Below are 23,551 nucleotides of genomic sequence, written 5' to 3'. Positions count from 1 at the left end.
GAGATGGGTGAAATAGGTGAAGGGGATTAAGAATACACTTGTGATGAGCACTGACTAAGGTATAGAGTTGTTGAATCACTATATTGTACACCTGAAACTAATATAACACTGTATGTTAATTACACTGGAATTAAAATTTTTAAAAAGATCCCCCCCCCAAAAAAAATCCCACGCAGTGAGGTCTATTGTAATAAATTGCTTTGGGGCTATAGAATACAAAACACGAACCCAATAAAGGGAAGCCAAGATATCCTACAAGCATTCCCAAACTTAAGAGAAACAAAAAAATCCCCCACCAAATTCCTTGGAATGAAGAGAAGCATTCTGTAATTAATGAGAAACTAATCAGCTAATACCCAGTTTATGTGAAATACACAGAGACCCTAGATGATATAGTCTAACCCTTTGGTTTAACCCTTTAGTTTAGAGACAGAGTGCTGAGTCCCAGGAAGGTAAAAGCGACATGCCAGCTGCCTCATGCAGAGCAGATGGCAGAATGAGGGCTCAAACCCATATACCATCTGAACAAATGCTGTCTTTTAATTTTTTTCATTGAGTTCCAAAGATCTCCATTTTTTTTATTTTATTTTTTTAAAGATTTTATTTTTGGGGAACCAATTTGACAATAAATTATATTTAAAAAATAATAATGAAAACATTAGTTACAAAGAATAACAAAATTGCTATTCTTTATAACTAAGTGGGGCAGCTTAAGACGGAAATCTGAGATCTGTTCAATTTTAATTCTCTTAAAATATCAAAAAGTTGGTGCTTATAAAATTCAATCATATCATATTTATACAGATAATTTTGGATTACGCAAAGTAAAGCAGTCATTATTTTAAAAAATAATATTTAAAAATGGAGATTTTATTTTTAAGTGACTCTATATCCAACATGGGGCTTGAACTCACAACCCTGAGATCCAGAGTCCCACGCTCTACCGACTGAGCCAGCCAGGTGCGCCCAAAGATCTCCATCGTTACTTTTTCATTTCCTTTAATGTTTTATTTATTTATGTGATCTCCACACCCCACGTGGGGCTCAGCTCATGCCACTGAGATCAAGAGTTGCAGGCTCCTCCCACTGAGCCAGGCAGGCGCCCCTAAAGATCTCCATTTTTAAAGCAAAAGTTCCCGTCTGACAAATCCCAAGACGTTATGTTTTGGTCTGCACCCATTTCTCTTAACCCTAGACAGTGAATGTTCATTCTCTCCCAGGGCCAGGGTTGTAGGGAAGCCACACTCATAGGATGCCAGCACTAGTAAAGTGCTTTCTTCGGTGAGAAGAGGAAGAAGGCAGAACCTGTGAGAAATGAAACAGAATCCAGTACCTGCACTTGGATGCAAGATCCATAACTTGCTTCCCCGAGTCTTCTCCCAACTTCTCCCAGGCATTCACCAACCTAACATCCACACTATAAACCCGTATGTCAGCTAGGTGGCTTAATTCTCTCATTGGTGCATGTGTTTGCATCAACGCGGTGTTCGGGCAGCAGAAGCTGGGTCTACGTGACCCTTTTGTCAGAGACCCTCGCGTAGCACCATGTGTAACTAACTGGCACTGAAGAAATGCCTCTGGTGGGGGCATTTCTTGTTTTCTGTGAAAGCACTCTTCTTCACAGGAGACCCTGAGCTCCGAAGGGCCAGGCAGTGTAGGGCAATAGAGCGGAAAACCCCAGGTTATGCCAACAGGGAAGGAATCTTGCTGAAGCTTCCAACCGCCCTCTGCTCAGCGCAGTCAAGTCTGGGAGGTATTCGGCGTCTTCCTGATGGGTGGCTGGGGGTAACTCAGCATGGTGTCGATATCAAGCACGTAGGCCTATTTCTTCAGCCTGAAATTCATTCATTCATTCATTTGTTCAACACACACATTGGGCCCATCCTTTGAACCAAGCCCTGTGCAGGCAGGGTGAAGGATAAGGAGCTTATGGCCGTAGCAGTGAACACAGCAGCCTGCCCCACAAGGGTGACAGAGTAAAGAGTGGCCAGCATCTCGACAGAGATACAAGTAACACATTCCAGGGCCGCAAGAAAGAGAAAGAGGTGGTTACCAACTTGCAGAATCCACTGTCGTGTGGGTTTGAACTGTGATTTGAAGAAGAGGTAGCATTTGGACATGGAAAATGGGGAGGAAAATAGGTGAGGTCGTGCCTTTCAAGTGGAAGGAACAGCATGAATGTAGAACCGTGTAAATCTAGGGCCGCGCAATTCGATGAATGACAACGTACGAAGACGATGTCTGTCTTAAGTCACGACACATGCTAAGGACATAACCTCATCCGCAACCCACGTGGCTTTGTCATCCTCTAACCCGCTGGAACCTTCATCTTAGGCCTCGCATTTCGGAGGCCCGTGGCTGGGCCAGGGCTACAGGATGACACATCATGAAAGGAAATTACCTGCAGGGACATACCTTCTCTTTACTCCCATCCTTTAGAAAAGAATCAAATTAAACAGACAACTTGACATTTGTGTCAAAAAGTCCGTTTTTCCCCAAGGTGCCAGAGGTGAATCTGTGCCACTAACAGCCTCGCTCCATTTACTCTCATTCACCTCCACCTCTACCCCTCCCGCTCTCTGCTCCTGAGAGATTCGACTCGCAGCTCGTTCACTGGATGAGTTAAGGTAGAAATCGCCGCCATCCGCCTTGCACTCAGCTCAGAAAAATCACCCAATTTTTCAGTGACGCCTAAAACTCTCAAATCATCTGGTCAGATTACAGCAAATATACGTGCAGAAGACTCGGCAAAAACCTCGGCCCCATTTTCTGCGCTTAATGTAGGCAGGTGATGGGAGTTTGAGGTTTAACTGCATGTACTGTTGGTGGCATAAAATATCTCGACATAAAAAGATGGAACAAAAAAAACCAAGATGGAACTGCTTAGTGATTTTCACTGGCCTCTACGCGACATTTCAACCGCGTCGGCCTAACTCTAGCACACGAAACGCGGCGCAAACAGGAGCCGGCTCCCCCGCCCGAGCGAGGCCTCTGAGCTGAAACGGGAATGAACAGTTTGGCGTGGGAGTGCTCGCTGATTCTTGCTATTAGGCAATTTTCCCCCCTTCGGAATAAAAATGCCAATTAGCCCTTTGGCCAGAACGCTGCAATAGAACATTTGAAGCCGCTTCTTTTCCAGACCTCTTTTGTGCCACCTTTCACACAGAGATGTGTTGTGTGGGGCAGTCTCGTACGGAAGAAAGGTGTGGCCTTGGGGCAGCAACCTTCAGAGACGACAGGACCCAGAAAAGACTTCACCTGAGGAGGGAAAGAAAGGCCTAAAAAAGGGTACAGTGGTGGGGATAATGGCCAGTTCGGCCGTAAGAGCATTACCGCCTGGGCTGTGCACATAAGCAAGACCTCATCTCAGCGGGCGACCGGCTACTTCTTCAGTTATTTATGAAGAAGCATGTGGTTGCAGCACACAGCAATAATTTCTGCTTCGCCCAAAACAGTACCTGGGAAGTGTGCAGGCTCTTTATCAAGGGTTCAGGTGGACTTAGGGGTCATGCAGTGCAGAGATTCGAAGCATAGGTGCTAGCACCCGACCATCCGGGTTCAAATTCCGTCTGTGCCACCTACGGGCTCCGTACCCTTGCCAGGTTCCGTAACTTCTCTGTGCCTCTTCGGTTAAACGGGGCTGTCGGCCGAAAACAGCCAACGGTTCAAGAGCCATGAGCATCTGTCGAGGCGTCTGCTAAGCGCCCACCGCCTCCTGTGCCTGTCACGACAACCCTATGAGGTGGAGAAGAGATGCAGGGGGCAGAGAAAAAAGTGGATGGCGACGGTATGAAAGTGAACCAGTAAGGTGATCACAGAGGCGGAATGCCACATTTTCACAAAAGGGAAGCAATTCAGTTTTTGCGCGTCTGTTTCGTCTGCTGCCGCCCGGCCAGGGAAATTAAACGGACCAAAGGCTGATGTGTACCGCCTGAACAACAGGAACAGAACTACTGCTCGGTGTCTAAGGCACACGAGGCACTTTACAAACACTGTATTGGTTAATCACCACGGCAACCTTCGCAAACTGGGATGGCTATGACCGATTTGCACACTTGGAACCTGAACCTCAAAGGTCACATGACCTGCTCAAGGCCACGCACAGCTTTTAAACTGTCCGAACCACAAACCAAGTCTGTGTGATTCCAAAGCCGGGGCTTTTAATTGCTGCACTCAGAACCGCAAGCTGGTCCATTCACTGAGGAGTAAGTACACAAGGTCAAGGCAAAAAGGAGGTAATATCTGAACTAAATGCACTTAAATAAGCCTCAAGGTCTTTAAGTGCCATGAACTGCAAGAGGAGTTTGCTTTCGCCCAGCTCTCAGCGAGGCTCCTTGAAGCGGCAGTGTCACATCCACAAGGACAGGGTTAACAACTAAAGGGACCACCCCGAACAAGGCTCCGTTGACAAGCTTGATTCTGGACTGATCCAAGACATCTAACGCACACCTTTTCTTTGTCTTTCTCTTTAATTTTTTTTTTTTACATTTATTTACTTTTGATAGACAGAGAGAGACAGAGCACAAGTGGGGGAGGGGCAGAGAGAAAAGGAGACACAGAATGGGAAGCAGGCTCCAGGCCCCGAGCTGTCAGCACAGAGCCCGACGCAGGGCTCGAACTCACGAACCGCGAGATCATGACCTGAGCCGAAGTCGGACGCTTCACCGACTGAGCCACCCAGGGGCCCCTGTCATGTCTTAAAGTTTACCTACTTCACCTCTCTTATGTAAGCCAGCCCTTCAGGCTTCAGGGTTGATGAACTCCTGATTTTTATCATCCCTTCTTTTGTCTCCTTACCCCATGTAGGGGTAGATGTCAAACACTGTTTTAGCAAAGAAGTAGAACGTTTACTTTGTTCCCCAAACAAAATCTTATGCGTAACTATAATACAAAACAAATACAAACCAAGCTCATCGATTAGTGGCGGGGGGGGGGGGGGCAGTTCAAGAAAAACAGCTTAAAAACCAACCACAGGTCTACAAAAGTCCCTGAGATACTCCAACCTAGATGGGTAGAATTTTGCTCCACTGTCTGGACACGGTCAAGTATGAGACTGCATTTCCCGGTAGGGTCAACAATCTCTCTAAGGAGAGGTACAATTCCCCTCAAATTTAATCTTTTTTCTTCTTTTTTCTTCCCTATAAACTATCACTTTACATTGTAGTGAAAGTGATTTTTTGTTTTAAAAAAATGTTAATGTTTATTTCTTTTTGAGAGAGAGAGAGAGAGCGCGAGCAGGGGAAGGGCAGAGAGAGAGGGAGACATAGAGTCCGAAGCAGGCTCCAGGCTCTGACCTCTCAGCACAGAGCCCAACTCGGGGCTTGAACTCACAGACAGTGAGGTCATGACCTGAGCTGAAGTCCAACCCTCAACCAATTCAGCCACCCAGGTGCCCCTAATGTGGTGAAAGTGATTTTAATGCTTAACTTGTGAGACCAGTGTCACTGATTGAAATACTAACTTGCAGTAATTTGCATACACAAGAAAAGTCAGCCATGAGCTCCTAGTCCATTTTATGTTCGTCTTTTTTTTTTTAATATAATTTATTATCAAATTGACTAACACACAGTGTGTACATCGTGCTCTTGGTTTTGGGGGTAGATTCCCGTGGTTCATCGCTTCCCTACAACACCCTATGCTCATCCCCACAGGCGCCCTCCTCCATGCGCATCTCCCATTTTCCCCTCTCCCCTGCCCCCCATCAACCCTCAGTTTGTTCTCTGGGTTTAAGAGTCTCTGATGGTTTGCCTCCCTCCCTCTCTGTTTGTAACTGTTTTTTTCCCCTTCCCCTCCCCCATGGTCCTCTGCTAAGTTTCTCAAGTTCCACATAGAAGTGAAAACATAGGATATCTTTCTCGGACTTATTTCACTTAGCATAATACCCTCCAGTTCCTGTATTTCTTTCTTTCAATAATCCGCTTCTATTCATTGACAACGCTCCTGACAGTCTTTGGCTCATCTCATTCCCAGCTCAGATTCTTGTGCATCTGCCCAGAAATGTGTATACATGTACATTTATATATATTTTAATTTACATTTTAATTATTAAATGTGATTGACTCTAAGACACATAGATTATAAAATGCCCATTATTTAGGGGTGCCTGGGTGGCTCAGTAGGTTGAGTGCCCTCCCTTGCTTGCACTCTCTCTCTCTCTCTCTCTCTTTCTCTCGAAAATAAATGACCACTAAAAAAATTTAAATGCCCACTATTTAATGCACCACTAGGAAACACTGATTAATGATGGCATAATGCTTTGTTATCAGTCTTTATTTTATATTTATTGTAAGAGATTTTTTTAGATTTATTTAGATGTAGATGGTTCTCGTGCACGCATCAAAAGAAAAGGGTAAGTGATAGAAATCGGTTGCGGTATTTCCAGACTGTACTTATACAGAACCAGCTTTTCAGAATCACACCCTCAGTCCGTCACTGATGACTCTATTTGTCCTCAAAATATTTTCTTCTGTGCTGCACTGTTCCACTGCTGTCTCTGGGGTTTTATTCGATGCTGCTGATACCTAGTCTGTAAATCTTGTTGAGCAGTTTCAAGGAATGCAAATTACAACTATCACCTGGTCATAGCAAGAAGCAGTTCAAAGACACTAAAGAAGATTTCAGAGATATTAAAATGAGAAAAATATTACAAGCGATGAAATGTGGTATATATCTTTCTACAACATAAATGAGATCATATACTGTATACTGTTCTGCAATCCTTTTCTCCCTTAATATTTATTTTAGACAGTCTATATTCACACATGTATATCCACCTCATTTTTATGTGAATGTATCGTAATTTATTTTACTAGGAACTAGGTCATATTCCCTAGAATTTAACATTTTCCACCTCTTAAAAGTCTCCTATATGCAACCTTCTAATTGTCACCTATGTTCCAATCCCCTAATACATCATAGGGGCTTGTGAGCACACCCAAGATATATTTTTTTTAAAGAACTGGTTAAATTCAGGCAAGCATCTGAATTCCACTGTTTGCAAAGAGATTCTTAGGGCGTATACCTCAGGGCAGAGAAGTAGTTTTTTATTAAAAATTTTAATTTATTTTTTTTATGTTTATTTTTGAGAAAAACAGAGAGAGCACGAGGAGGGGAGGGGCAGAGGGAGACAGGATCCAAGCAGGCTCAGCAAAAATCTAATGCACAGCCAGATGCGGGGCTCGAACTCACGAAGTGTGAGGTCACGACCTGAGCCTAAGTCGGATGCTTAAGCAACCAAGAAGTTTTGTGGGTTTTTTTGAGATTTTATTGTTAAGTAACCTCTACACCCAACATGGGGCTCAAACTCACAACCTCGAGAGCAAGAGTCACATGCTCCACCCACTGAACCAGCCAGCCAGCCAGCCAGGTGCCCCAGGGCAGAGAAGTATTAAATCCGTGCTGTCAGGGCCTCCTACACAATGTGAAGGGCACAGCGCAAAATGAAAATACGGTAATAAATCTTCCCTTCCCACGGGGTAGGCAGCTCCAACACAAAACAGATGGACAACCTCGAAGGGTTGTAACCTCTGTGCCAGGACACGATAGGTACCCGCCTTATGGGTGGATGAGAGGACCCCCAAGTGGCTCTGCGAGCCTAGCGCGAAACAGCTTCCTCATTACCCCTCCCCACGATGCTCTAGGGCGCATGCACCCAACCCGGAGCCTCCCTGAACCTCCCTGAACCCAGCTCCAAGCCACCGCGATGAGCAGAGGGCGACAGCCAGCAGAACTCGGGTCTCCTCCCGCTGATGCCGTTCATTTGCCACCCCAGGCAGAAGGCAGCGGTAGCCGCTGGGCAGTGGGGGTGGAAGAATGTGAGGGGTAGGCACTGGGGGAGCAGGGCACTGGGAGGGGGGCCAGGGAGCAGACCGCCAAGAACCTATTGCAGGGATGTGGTGGGAGGCGGAAGGGGCAGCAGCGGAAGCTCCAGGGCCCTGGCACATGCTCCATTGTCCTCTTGGACTTCACTTACAAAATACATATCCAAAGATAAAATTCAGAATTTCAAGACAGTGACCACGGAGCACTGGACCCCAAGCGCAGGGCCCTTTTGAGCCCAGAGCCTGTGTGACTGCTCTGTCTCACACCCTTGAAACAGCCCCGACTGCTGTAAAAACAAACAAAAGCCCACAACACCTCTCATGTAAACTACCATGGTAAAAGTCACATTAATCCCACTGCAAGTACACTGCACTTAGAAGTTAAGCTCAGTGCCAGAGGAAGATTTAGGGTCAAGTTCCTCATGCAGTTTGGGCCTTAGCACCCCTCACTTGCACGGCCCATGATGCTGGGAGTCAGTTACTGGGAGCTATGGGGTGTCCTGGGCGGCAATAAGGTGCAATCAGAAAGCATTGGGGTGTGATCTGGTAAACTGCCTAAAAAGAACTCCGAAAAAGGAAGTCTCGTTGTAAATAAATACTCATTTCCATACCTAATTTAAGTGTAATTTTATATTTTCCTTTTCTTCTCAAAGGAATCTCAAACTTATATAAGCCCAATTCCTGATTGTTCTAAGGAGACTGATGACCTGTGATACAAGAGTCCTCTGTAGACATTCAAAATTGACTTTCCACCACAATACTATTAGAGAAACCTGTGACCAGGAGTGTGAAACGCACTTTTCAGGAAGCAAACTTACGACAGTGCAATCAGAGTACTGACTTCCACCCTGAAAGGAGTCTAAACTGGAATGAAACTTGAGAAGTATTTCAGACTTAGAAACTACAAGCATTAGAAGTGATTCAAAAGATTCCAGGTGAAAAGAAGACAAGATATATTTTAAGTATTCATCATTCATATGTGTTTTTATTTGTTCTTCACCTATTGTTTATAAAGTTTCCCTGGTCCACATTAAGAGGGCAGAGAAAAAAAATCAGTGTACTGTTATCAATATTAACCTGATACCCAGGTTAAACTGACCCCCAAGACTTATTAATTTTCCAAGAATAACCTAATAAGTGAGTGTTGGACCTAAACACTGGCCTATAGGAAAACAATGGGTCATTTGCTTGCAGAATTCATTGCCTAATTTATTCTTGGCAAATGCTGCATTCCCTAGGTCCAAATATCAGGGATTTGAGCATATCTAAACACAGACCGACTTGAAAATCAAACTGGTTTAATTTAGAAACTAGTTTCTTAGGAAGCAACAGATTTAGGAGTGATAAATAACCAAAGAATTTTTAAAAGCAGCACATTATAACAGTGTGATTCCAAGGCAATGGATGTTAACTAGACTTATTGTGGTGATCATTTCAAAATGTATACAAATATCAAATCATTATGTTGTACACCTGAGACTAATATAATGTTACATGTCAATGATACCTCAATTTAAAACAGTAATAAAATGAAATAAAATAGTAAACACAACTTTTAAAAAACAGTGTTATGCCATCCACTTTCAGAAACGTTTGAAATTTCGGCATTATGAAAGATATTTTAAAAGCGGTGCTATATTAAATTTAACTGTTTTTTTCAGACTACATTGTGCAAGAAATAGAGTACAAACTACAGCCAAAAATGCTTGTGTTAATAGGCAAGGCTGACAAATTTAGGATGTGGGAAGTTCTACAGGACAAATGTTTTTTCAACAAATAAATTGCAAGGGAAAAAATAAGAAGGGTAAGAGAACTGGTAAAGTTTTTAAAAGACTAAAGAAACATTTTATTTGCAATGTCTGAACTTAATTGCATATTGATTCTGGGCTAAAATAAAAACATTCTTTTCTTGTCTTTTGGTATAATAGCAGCCAGCCTTCTCCCTCACAATTTGCAGTTTTTTCCATTATAATTAACGAGCATTTAGTGGGGGAGGTACTTTGAAACTATACAAATATCCGATTCTTCATCATACTTTTCATTTATTCATTATTGATTTTGATGATCAAATTGTCCCTGATTTAGCCAGTAGGAACCCCTTCAGCTTGGCATCGTGTCTCTAAACATGACCATTATTTTTTTTAATATTGAGGAAAGTGGAGGTAATACGAATATGAACTGGATATTCGATTATATTAATGAATTAGCGTTAATCATTATAATAGCATTATGGGTATTAGGAGATTATTTTTATTACTGGAATATGCTAAAATAGCAGGATGTCTACACCTTCCTTTAAAATAGTACAGGAACAAATATACATGGGCGTAGAGAGAGAGAGCAGACAAAGCAAATATGGTAAAATATTAACAAACGTTGAATACAGTGGAAGGTATACGAGTTTTCATTGTGCTACTCTTTCTACTTTTCTATAATATGTTTAACATTTTTCATAATAAAAAGTACGAGAGGAAAAGAAACTGTCAGCCAAATGCAATTTGTGGACCTTGTCCTGATTCATTTGTTAAAAGACAGTTATGAGACAACTGTGGAAACTTGAATGCTGACTTGATAACGGAAAATATAAAGAAATTATTGTTAGGGGCACCTGGCTGGCTCAGTCAGTAGAGCATGCCAACTCTTGGCCTTGGGGTCATGAGTTCAAGCCCCATGTTGGGCATAGAGCTTACTTTAAAAAAAAGAAAGAAAGAAATTATTGATCATTTTTAAGAGTGACAATGGTATTGTTATATTTTCAAAAGGAGAATTTATCTATTAGATAAGTATTACTTAAGTATTTGTGGGTGAAATGATAAGATGTTTGAAGTTTTTGCTTTAAAAAATGCAGTGGTGGGGTGTCTGGGTGGCTCAGTCGGTTAAGCGTCTGACTCTTCAGCTCAGGTCATGATCTCACGGTTAGTGAGATCGAGCCCCGTGTCGGGCTCTGCACTGACAGTGTGGAGCCTGCTTGGGATTCTCTCTCTCTGCCCCTCACCCACTGGTGCATGCACACTCTCACTCTCTCTCTCAAAATAAATAAATAAACATTTAAAAAATGCAGTGGTTTAGGGATATAAATGAAACAAGCTTAGCCATGAGTTGATAATTGTTGACTATAACTGATGAATACATGGGAGCCCATTATACTATTCTTGCTACTTTTGAGTATATTTTAAAACTTCCATAACAAAAAAAAATTGTTTAAGACAACGCTGAAATAAGAAATAAATGAATTAGGAATAAGAACAGTGAAGATAATAAATACAATTGTTTTTCCTATGAAGATATCAATAAAACAGATACTTAGCAAGCCTTTGAAACAAAGAAAACCCAAATTGAAATGTAGACTCCATTGGGACAAACATCTCAGCTGGCTTGTTTGACACAGAGTATGACATGAAAGCCAGAAACTATTGCACAATACCCAGCACATAGCAGGTGCTCAATAAATGCAAGTGAAAGAATGAACAGTTTAAAAGTTAGAAATGAGGGCTGCCTGGGTGGCTGGGTCGGTTAAGCGTCCGACTTCGGCTCAGGTCATGATCTCGCAGTTTGTGAGTTCGAGCCCCACGTCGGGCTCTGTGCTGACAGCTCAGAGCCCGGAACCTGCTTCGGATTCTGTGTCTTCCTCTCTCTCTGCCCCTCCCCCACTTGTGCTCTGTCTCTCTCTCTCTGTCTCTCCCTCTCTCTCTAAAAAATAAATAAACATTAAAGACATTTTTTTAAGTTAGAAATGAGTTTAACATAAGAGAACAGCATGTACAAGTTTCTGCCAACAAACTTGAGCATCTAGATAAGATGGATAATTTTCTAGGAAATACAGATACTACGAGTGACCAAAAGAAGGAAACACCTACAATGAATAAAATTGGATAGGTTGACAAAGATCTAGTCTTCCAAAGGGCACATCCACAAGGGTGCACACAAAATTTTTATCGTTGTCAGGGAACAGATATTTTCTGTACCATTTTAACATTTTAACTGTAGCTTATTTAACTATATACTTTTCTACATCATTGGGAGCATGGAAACATTCCCATTTCACAAGGTTTGCAAACACCTAATACCAAACCTGACAAAGAAGGCACAAAAAAAGTAAATTACTGTCAGATTAAACCTCTCAAAGAATATACAACATAAAAATCTTAAGTAAAACATTAGCAAATATAATACAGCAATATATTAGAACACAACTAGAAGAAGAATACATTTTGACCAAGTCGATTCCTCTCAAGAAAAAAAGGATGGCTCAATATTAGAATATCTACCGACGTAATGTATTACATAAGCTGCTTAAAGGAGAAAAATTATGTGCTTTTCTCAAAAGATGGCAAAATAGCATTTGGTAATTCAACATCCATCCTTATTTTGGCAAAAATAATGAATCAGGGGTAGAAAAAATTCTCCTAAACATGATAGAATATTTATCAAAAATAACTATCAAGCAGACCTAGCAATGAAACACAAGAGCCCTTCTCATTAAAATCAGGAACACAATAAGGATATCCATCATCTCCACTGTTATACAACATTATCATATAAATTCTACCTACTGCAACAAGATGAGAGGTATTTCTTTTGAAAAAGAAGACATAGAATTATCATTATAATATGACAGCCTAGAAAATTCAAGAGAAAAACTGTTAGGAACGATAAAAAATCAGTAACATATATATAAACTCAACAGACTTCCTATGCAAGCACTAATGCATTAGAAAATGTAATGAAACAGATGCCATACAAAATAACACAAAAATAATTCATAAGGCACACATCAGAAAATCAGAGTTCAGAAACAGACCAGGCATATATGGGAATTCAGTATATAATAAAAATGGTATTTCAAATCCATGGATAAATGATGGATTACCCACTTAAAAATAAAATTATATCTTTTCACCAAATAACAAAAATATATTTGAATACTTTGTAAAATTAAAAGAAAAGCAGTGGAATAAAATATAGAAGAATATTTTTATAATCTTAAGAGTAAAGAAGACCTTCCTAAATATGACATGAAACCCAGAAACTGTAAAGAAAGAGACCGGCAGATTTAATTCCCAAAAAAATAAAAATATCTATAGAGAAAAGGAAACCAGAAACCAAGTTAGTGAACAAATGAAAAGGGGGCAAAAATATCTGCAAAACAAGACAAAGGGCTAACATTGTGACTTTGCGACCAAATAGAATCAAGACTTCTTATAAATCAGCAAGAAAAAAACCAACCCCCCCATAAAAAAATGTATAAAGGATACAAACTAGGAGTTCACAAAAGTAGTCTAAATAGCCATCAAACATACGAATAGATCAGAGGTAAGCAAACTGCTGTCTGTGGGCCAAATCTGGCTGCTGCCTGCTTCCGTATATACTGAAACACAATCACGGATGTTCACTTACGTATCGTCTGTGGATGCTATCTTGCCAAAAATGATGCAGAGTCAAGTAGGTGCAACAGAGACCTAGTGGCCTGCAAAGTCTAAAATAGTTACCCTCTGCCCCCTATGGAAAATGTTTGCAGAGGCCTGGAATAGATGGTCAAACTCACGAATAATTAAAGAAATAAAAACTAAACCACAGCAGTACTGTTTACTGAGCACCAGGTTTACGCCAATATCCATTTTGTCTATCGGATTGAGAAAGATTAAAAAGCCTGATGTTATCCAGTGGTGGCAGGAGAAAAAGGAAAAAAAAAAAAACATTATTTTATACTATTGGTGGAAGTATAAAATGGTACAACCATTCTGGAGGGTAATATATTTAAAAAAAAAAACTTTACCAGGGCATACCCTTTAATCCAGAAATTTCCTGTCTGGCAATTTATCCAGAGAAAACAAGAGCTCCAGTGTATGAAAACTGCAAGTATAAGGATGACCACTGCAGAATGGTTTGTGACAATAAAGAACTAAACACATATAAATGCCAATCGGGATGGGTAAATAGATAAGGCTATATAAATATACAGTAAAATAAATACCTATGGATACATGGAAAAGTCTAAAGTAAATTGTTAGCAATGGCTGTTTCTGGCAGGTAGACACAATTCTTTGTATTTTTTTTTTGAACTTTTCAAAACGATCCCATATTATCATAAAATGGAAACAAGGTAAAGATATCTCTGGGGAGAGGAGGGATAAATACAGCTTACATGGCAAAATAAAGGGAATCATGATAATTCAAAAAAATATGTTGGAAAATTAGCTAAGATAGACTACAAAGGTTCTTTAAGCTTCAAAATTGGCAGTAATTACTCTGATTTCTTTTGTTTGCTTTCACTTTGATTTACTATTGAACCAGCAAACAAAAACAGTGCATAGAATATGCAGATCAAGGACACAAATGAGTGGACCATGTCAATAAAGGGTACCACTAGCCTATAAGGTTCCTTTGTGCCAATAGAAAAGGGTACCCCTCCCTCAAGAAATGCAACTCCAAGGATTATAAGCCTGGTCTGGACTTTCAGCCCCCAACTACTCCCTCTACTGGGCATCCTTGGTTACGGCACATCCAGTGCAAACTGGCAATTCTCGCTCCAAGTTTCTTCCTTAGTTACTTTACAGAGGAAGCCAGTAAATTCAGTCTGCAAAAAGTGATTAATCTACCAGTTCAAATGAGGGAAGGCCTCATTCCACTGCCTTTTACATTTCTCAGCCTGCATTCAAAAGATTCACCCTAGCGGCACCTGGGTGGCTCAGTTGGTTAAGCGTCCAACTCTTGATTTTGGATCAGGTCATGATCTCAGGATTCCTGGGATCGAGCCCCACCTGGGGCTCTGTGCTGACAGCCTGGAGCAGTCTGCTGACAGCTTGCTTGAGAGTCTCTCTTTCTCTCTCTCTCTCTCTCTCTCTCTGCCCCTCCCCTGTTCGCGCTCTCTCTCTCAAAATAAATAAACATTAAAAAGAAAAGATTCACCCTACTACCACATATGAATCTTTTCCATACCAATTACATTATTTAAAAATACTGTTCTTTAATTGTATCAAAACCCATAAAATAGCTAGGAATGAACCTAAACAAAGAGGTGAAAAATCTACACACTGAAAACTATAGAAAGCTTATGAAAGAAATTGAAGAAGACACAAAAAAAATGGAAAAATATTCCATGCTCATGGCTAGGAAGAATAAATATTGTTAAAATGTCGATACTACCCAAAGTAATCCACATTTTCAATCCAATCCCTATCAAAATAACACCAGCATTCTTCACAGAGCTAGAACAAACAATCCTAAAATTTGTATGGAACCAGAAAAGACCCCAAATAACCAAAGCAATCCTGAAAAAGAAAACCAAAGCTGGAGGCATCACAATCCTGGACTTCAAGCTATACTACAAAGCTGTAATCATCAAGAAAGTATGTACTGGCACAAAAACAGACACTCTGATCAATGGAACAGTATAGAGAACCCAGAAATGGACCCACAAACATATGGCCAACTAATGTTTGACAAAGCAGGAAAGAATACCCAATGCAACAAAGACAATCTCTTCAGCAAGTGGTGCTGGGAAAACTGGACAGCGACACGCACGAGAATGAACCTGGACCACTTTCTTACACCATACACAAAAATAAACTCAAAATGGATGAAAGACCTCAATGTAAGACAGGAAGCCATCAAAATCCTCGAGGAGAAAGCAGGCAAAAAACCTCTTTGGCCTCAGCCTCGGCAAGTTCTTACTTGACATGTCCCAGAGGCAAGGGAAACAAAAGCAAAAATGAACTATTGGGACCTCATCAAAATAAAATGCTTCTGCACAGCGAAGGAAAGAATCAGCAAAACTAAAAGGCAACTGATGGAATGGGAGAAGATTTTTGCAAATGACATATGAGATAAAGGGTTAGTATCCAAAATCTATAAAGAACTTATCAAACTCAACACCCAAAAAACAAATAATCCAGTGAAGACATGGGCAAAAGACATGAATAGACACCTTTTTAAAGAAGACATCCACATGGCTAACAGACACACGAAAAGATGTTCAACATCACTCATCATCAGAGAAATACAAATCAAAACCACAATGAGATACCACCTGTCAGAATGGCTAACATTAACAACTCAGGAAACAACGGATGTTGTCAAGGATGTGGAGAAAGAGGATCTCTTTTGCGTTGTTGGTGGGAATGCAAGCTGGTGCGGCCACTCTGGAAAACAGTATTGAGCTTCCTCAAAAAATTTTTAAAAAACTACCCTATGACCCAGCAATTGCACTACTAGGTATTTATCCAAGGGATACAGGTGTGCTGTTTCAAAGGGGCACATGCACCCCAATATTTATAGCAGCACTATCAACAATAGCCAAAGTATGGAAAGAGCCCAAATTTCCATCGACGGATGAATGGATAAAGATTTGGTATATATATCCAATGGAGTATTGCTCGACAATCAAAGAATGAAATCTTGCCATTCGTGGATGGAACTAGAAGGTATTATGCTAAGTGAAATTAGTCAGAGAAGGACAAATATCATATGACTTCACTCATATGAGGACTTTAAGATACAAAACAGATGAACAGAAGGGAAGGGAAGCAAAACTAATCAGAAAACAGGGAGGGGGAACAAAACATGAGAGACTCTTGAATACAGACGACAAACTGAGGGTTGCTGGAGGGGTACTGGGTGGGGGGATGGGCTAAATGGGCAAGGAGCATTAAAGAGGGCGCTTGTTGAGATGAGCACTGAGTGTTATATGTAGGTGATGAATCACTGGATTCCACTCCTGAAATTATTATTGCAGTATATGTTAACTAACTTGGTTGTAAATTTTTTTTTAAAGTTAATAAATGAAAAAAACAAATCAATAAACTTAACAAAAATTAAAAATAAATAAATAAAAGTATTGTTGTTGTTTTTTTTTTTTTTTTTTTTACTGTGACCTTGAACCTCTGGTTGGCCTGGCCAGTGACAAACCAAAGAACAATTATGGTTTTCTTTGAAAAAAAAAAAAAAAATAGATCGAATTTAACATAATATCTTATGCCAAAAAGAATTTAAACTAATTATAGAGCAAAAAGTAAAAAATGAAACCATAAAAAAAGAAAATATTTACCTAATATTTAGCTGACCCCCTGATAGGCAAAGACTATCTAAGAAATTTTCAAAAGAAGACAACATAAAGAAAAGGAGTGGTGTATTCAACGTTAGTAAATGTAGATCTCTTACAAATAAATAGACCATCATAAATAAAGTTAAAAACCAATAATATAGGGGCGCCTGGGTGGCGCAGTCGGTTAAGCGTCCGACTTCAGCCAGGTCACGATCTCGCGGTCCGTGAGTTCGAGCCCCGCGTCAGGCTCTGTGCTGACGGCTCGGAGCCTGGAGCCTGTTTCCGATTCTGTGTCTCCCTCTCTCTCTGCCCCTCCCCCGTTCATGCTCTGTCTCTCTCTGTCCCAAAAATAAATAAAAAAAAAAAAAGTTGAAAAAGAAATTAAAAAAAAAACAAACCAATAATATAGAGGAAATAATATCTGCACTGATATCCTTTCAGTATAAAGAGCTATTACAAATATTATAAATCAATAAATTGAAAAATGAATAAAAGGCATGCAAAAGTAAATTAAATTAAAAAGGCATGTGCACATATGAAAAGATACTCAAGTACACTAATAGGTATATATTAACACCAAATTGAAATACAAATTTCAGCCTATCAAACTGAAAAAAGAAAAAAGTATCATTGGGGAGGTTGGCAAGGAGACAGAGAGACAGACTCAAACATTGCTAATAGGAATGCAACTGTTACAACCTTTCTGGAAAGCAATTTGCAGTATGTCCAAAGAACCTAAAAAGTCTAAAATACCAAAAGCTTTTAACCCAGTGAATACACTTCTAGGAACACTAGGAATATAGTCTATTAAAATCATCATAGCTGTAGAAAAATATTTCTGTTGAAGGATATTTATAAAAAACATTATCTATGATAAGGGAAATTTCTTGTCCATATAAATGTCCAAAGATAAATGAATAATGTAAATAAATGTGGTATATCCATATAATAGACCAGTATGGGGTCATTAAAAACTGTAAAGTTCTGGGGCGCCTGGGTGGCTCAGTCGGTTAAGTGTCCGACTTTGGCTCAGGTCATGAACTTGCGGTTCGTGGGTCCAAGCCCCGCATCACATGGGAGGGCTCTGTGCTGACAGCAGGAACCCACTTCAGATCCTCTGTCTCCCTCTCTCTGCCCCTCCCTCACTCGTGTGCACTCACATGCTCGCTCTCTCTCTCTCTGTCAAAAATAAAAAAAAACATTAAGAAAAACCCCTGTAAAGTTCTGCAGCCACCCAGTTCTCCTCCCTACAGATAATGATGCTACTTACTTTTTGTTTATTCTTCTCTAGATTTTTTTTTACAAAAGTCAGAAGCATCATTGCCCACAGGGAAGAGAACAGAGTGGCCACAGAACTGCTGATTAGTCTATCTTCTAATACTCTCTGAATTTTAAGTCTAATAAATTAATTCAATATATGTTTTTTAAATGGAAGTCTGCTTAACTCATAAAAGGACTGCTATACTTCATCTATAGTCACACCTATCCTTATGTCCATTTCCAGGGAATAGGGTGACCCTCCTCCCATTCAAGACCAAACCCTCATCTGTGTCTTTAACACCATCCCTTCTTTTTTAAAAAATTTTTTGGGGCGCCTGGGTGACTCAGTCGGTTAAGCCTCCGACTTCGGCTCAGGTCACGATCTCGCGGTCCGTGAGTTCGAGCCCCGCGTCGGGCTCTGGGTTGACGGCTCGGAGCCTGGAGCCTGCTTCGGATTCTGTGTCTCCCTCTCTCTCTGCCCCTCCCCCATTCGTGCTCTGTCTCTCTCTGTCCCAAAAATAAATAAACGTTAAAAAAAAAATTAAAAAAATTTTTTTAAATGTTTTATTTATTTTTGAGAGAGAGGGAGAGACAGAGTACAAGTGGGGGAGGGACAGAGAGAGAGGGAGACACAGAATCCAAAGCAGGCTCCAGGCTCTGAGCTGTCAGCACAGAGCCCGACGTGGAGCTCGAACTCATGAATTGCGAGATCATGACCTGAACTGAAGCCGGACGCTTAACCGACTGAGCTACCCAGGAGCCCCTCCCTTCACTTCTTTAAAGGAAAAATATATAGTCTACATTTGGCATCTAAGTGTTTAACACCTCATTCATTCTAAAACACACTACAATATGGCTTTTGGCCCCATTATACTACTGAATCTGTTCTCCATAAAGAGACCACCGTCTCTTAACTATGAATTCAATAAATAATTTCCAGCCTTGATTTAACTGGAATTTCTGTTGACATTTTTGAGATTCTTTTCTTGGTCCTTGCAACCTGGCTGCCTGGAGCCTAACAACCTACCATCCACTGCACGGACTATCCCCGGGGACCAAGACTGCTGCGTTTCCCATCACTATGACGATTATTGCTGTTCATCATTCTCCAGCATCTAAACCAGAGACCCAAGCCATAAGTTGGCACCTAATGGCGCGATGACCATATATCCTCCTTACCATAAGACAGCCCTTGTTGATACTGGTATAATTATTAATAGTCCCCCTGTGCATTCAAGTCTGAATGATAAATTATGTCATCACCCTGCTACCTAAGGAACTCCAACATTCAGAAAGTGAAAGAGTAAAATACTGCCAACAGTAAAATAGGTAAAATATTCAGTAAAATAGGCCTCCTTTGGAGAAGAGGAAAAAAATCAGTACTTGATCAAAATAAAACATGTGCAGTTAAGAAAATCCAATTATAAATATGAAATATTTAAAAGACTTCCAGCACTAAAGAAAGTATATTTGATGTTTAAAATTCAGTTAAATTAAAGAAGGCAAATTCAGATAAATTGAAGGAGAAGCCGATTGCTTGTCAAGTAAAAAATCATATGCCAGGAAGACAGAGGAGAAGAAATCTTTCAAAAATAGACGAAAATACAAAAAGGTATAAAAAGGACTTAGAAAACAAACGGATCTAGAATACCTAACCCGTGAATGAAAGGAATCTTAGGAGGAAGAAAAAGAACATGCGAGAGGGGCAATAATTAAACAATAGAAGAAGAAAATTGCCCTAAGTAAGGAAAACTAAAGTTTGCAAGCTGAGAAGGGCTCACTTGAGTTCTGGGCACGATTGATGTTTTATTGTATTAGAAATATAAATCGCATCCAGCAACATACCTAAATCCTAAAGGTACAACTTTATGAGTTGCTACCTATGTAAGACCCGTGTAACCCATACCCAGGGGAAGACACAGAATGTTACCATCACCCAAGAGAATCCTTCATGACCCTTTCAGAGTCCAAATCCACCTCTACTCGGAGCTGATCATGACGATTTCTAATCCCATACGTCAGTGAAAACACTGAGTCCAGCTTCTTTCACTATTTATGTTTCTGATGCCTCCACATTAACGTATCAGTAGTTTGCTTTTTTTTATTGCTCCATAAAATTCCATTGTTTGAGTATACCATAGTTTATTTCTCTGCTCTCCTCTTGAGGAATACAAGGGTTGCTTCAGTTTTTGCTATTAATAAATAAAGCTTCTACAAACATTCTGGACATATATCTTGACAGACATACACACTCATTTCTCTTGAGTGTTTGGGTAAGAGTTACAATGCTGGGTTAGAGTACAGATGTATGTTAAGTTCTGATAGATACTGCCAAACGGTGACTAAATGAACTTAGACTCACGCCAGCAACATATGAGAGTTCTGGGGACTCCAAATCCTTGCCCCAAATGAAGATTTTCATGTTTTTATAATTTTAGCCAAAAAATAAAAGAAATGGGAACATTCTCACCTCATTGTCACGAGGCCGTCATTACCCTGATACCAACACCAGTCAAAGACATTGGAAGAAAACTACATAGCAATATCCCTCACGGATGTACAAACTTTCAGCAAATCAAATCTAGCAATACATAAAAATGTTACTATACTATGATCAAATGGGGTTTGTCCCAGAAATGCAAGGTAGATTTAACATTTGAGATTTACTCAGTGTTAGATACTATAGTAAGAGAATAACAAGGAAGAATTAAATGATCAGCCCAATAGATACTAAAAAAGCATTTGATAAATTTCAAATCTCATTCGTGGTGATTAAAAAAAGCTCTTGGGACACCTGGGTGGCTCAGTCGGTTAAGCATTCAACTCTTGATTTTGGCTCAGGTCATGATCTCACAGCTCATGAGTTCAAGCCCTGCGTAGGGCTCTGCATTGACAGGGCAGCGCCTGCTTGGGATTCTCTCTCTCTCTCCCTCTTTGTCTACCCCTTCCCTGTGCTCTCTCCTTCAAAATAAATAAATAAACTTTTTTTAAAAAAGCTCTTAAGACTAGAAATAGAAGAAAACTTTTTAAAAATGTTTATTTATTTTGAGAGTCAGGGAGAGAGCGTGTGGACAAGCAGGTGAGGGGCAGAGAGAGAGGGAGAGAGAGAAACCCAAGCGGTCTCAGTGCTATCAGCATGGAGCCCAAAGCAGGGCTCCATCCCACAAACCATGAGATCAAGACCTGAACTGAAATCAAGAGTCAGATGCTTAACCGACTGAGCCACCCAGGTACCCAAAGAAAACTTCTTTAAATTGATAAAGGGCTTCTACCAAAAACTCAACAGTAAACGTTATACAAACAATTAAACACTAAATGCTTTCCCCGTCAGATCAAGGAAATGTCAAGGATATTGGCTCTCACCTCTTTTATTCAACAGTGTACTGGAGGTTCTAGCCAGGGTATTAGGTAAGAAAAGAAAATAAAAGCACAGAGATTGGAAAGGAAAAAGTAAAACTCTGTTTTGCAGAGGACATTATTTGTCAAACTCATTGAACTATGCAGTTAAAATAGATGAGTTTTGTTATATGTTATACTTCAAAAAAGCTAATTTTAAACAAACAAATGCTCCACAGAGAAAACTCCTGACTCAGAACTAGTGAGTTTCATGGTTTCACTGGTCAATTCTATTGAACATTTAAGAAATAAATAATATTCCTAAGAAAAACATAAAAATACCTTGGGACGCCTGGGTGGCTCAGCGGGTTAAGCATAGAACTCTTGATCTCAGGGTCATGAGTTCAAGCTCCCCATTGGGCTCCATGCTGGGTGTGAAGCCTACTTAAAAAAATGTTAAAAGAAACAGAAAGAAAAACATAAAAGACCTAAATAAATGGTGATATATACCAAATTCAAAAATTAGATGACTCAATATCATGAAGATGTCTATTTTCTCCAAATTCGGTTAATGCTATCACAATCAAAATCCCAGCAGACCTTTTGGAAGAAGTTGACAAGCTGATTCTAAAATTTTACATGAAATTGCAAAGGATATAAAATATCCAACACAATCTTGAAATAAAAGAGCAAAGTGGGAAAACACACAACATGATTTCACTATTTACTTTAAAATTACAATCATCAAGACAATGTGCTACTTGCATAGAAACTATAAATTAAAAACACAGGACCAGGATACCAGGCTGGCTCAGTTGGTAGAGCATGAAATTCTTTTTTTTTTTTAATTTTTGTTAACGTTTATTTATTTTTGAGAGACAGAGAGAGACAGAGCACAAGTGGGGCAGGGGCAAAAAGAGAGGGAGACACAGAATCTGAAGCAGGCTCCAGGCTCTGAGCTGTCTGCACAGAGCTCGACCCCGGGCTCAAACCCACGAACTGTAAGATCATGACCTGAGTTGAAGTTGGACGCTTAACTGACTGAGCCACCTTGGCACCCCTAACATGCAATTCTTAATCTCAGGGTCACGAGTTTGAGCCCCATGTTGGGGGTTGAGTTTACTTAATAAAAAAAATTTTTTAATAAAAATATAGAACTGAATATAGAGCCCAGAAATAAACCCACGCATATAAAATTTTTTGATATTTGATAAAGGCACAATGGCAACACAAAGAAGAGAGGTTGAACACAGAGTTATATGATCCAGCTATTCTGCACCTAAGTATATACCCAAAAGAATGGAAAATATATGTGTATACAGAAACTTGTACAAAAACATTCATAGCAGCATTATTCATAATAGCTAAAAAGTAGAAACAACATAAAAGTCCATTAACTGACGGATAAACAAAATGTGGTATGCCCATACAGGGCAATCAATATTAGCCTGCCATAAAAAGGGATCGAGTACTGATACATGCTAAAACATGGGTGAACTTTGAAAACATTATGCTAAATAAAAGAAGCAGACACAAAATGCCATATACTCCATGACCATATTTATATGAAATGCCAAAATAGGCAAATCCATAGATACAGAAAATCGATCAGCAGTTGCCAAATGCTGAGGACAAGGGAGAATGATGAGTGACTGCTAATGTGTACAGGGTGTCTTTTGCAGGAGATGAAAATGTGCTGGAACTAGATAGCGGTGATACTTGAATAACCTCGTGAATATACTAAGATCTACTGAATTGTACACTCTGAAATGCTGAATTTATGGTATGCAAATTATAGCTCAACTTACAAAATTAATTTGAGATGGATTATAGACCTAAATATAAAAACTAAATCTATAATGCTTCTAGAAAATAAAGGTGCGTATCGTCACAACTTTGAAGTAGATAAAGATTCCTTAACAAGAATACAAAAGGCAGTAAAGCATCAAAGAAAAAAAATGATAAATTGGAAGTCACTGAAAATTGTAAACATCTATTTTCTAAGTACATGGATAAGAAAACAAACTTCCAGGGTGGGTAAAAATATTCTCAACACATACAACTGGCAAAACACTGACAAAAGAACTCTAAC

General features: G+C 39.9%; 1 non-coding gene across 1 annotated transcript; it reads right to left on the bottom strand.

Annotated features, from left to right (window-relative positions):
• Nucleotides 1-889: 889 nt before the first annotated feature.
• On the bottom strand, nucleotides 890-962 carry TRNAQ-CUG (transfer RNA glutamine (anticodon CUG)). Its single transcript has one exon. It is a non-coding gene; the product is annotated as a tRNA-Gln (tRNA).
• Between the last annotated feature and the right edge of the window lie 22,589 nt (nucleotides 963-23,551).

The sequence above is a fragment of the Panthera pardus genome, unplaced genomic scaffold (assembly GCF_024362965.1).
Source record: "Panthera pardus isolate Hobbes unplaced genomic scaffold, ASM2436296v1 HiC_scaffold_27, whole genome shotgun sequence".
Classification (NCBI taxonomy): Eukaryota; Metazoa; Chordata; class Mammalia; order Carnivora; family Felidae; genus Panthera; species Panthera pardus.
This window is presented reverse-complemented; position numbering and strand designations above follow the sequence as displayed.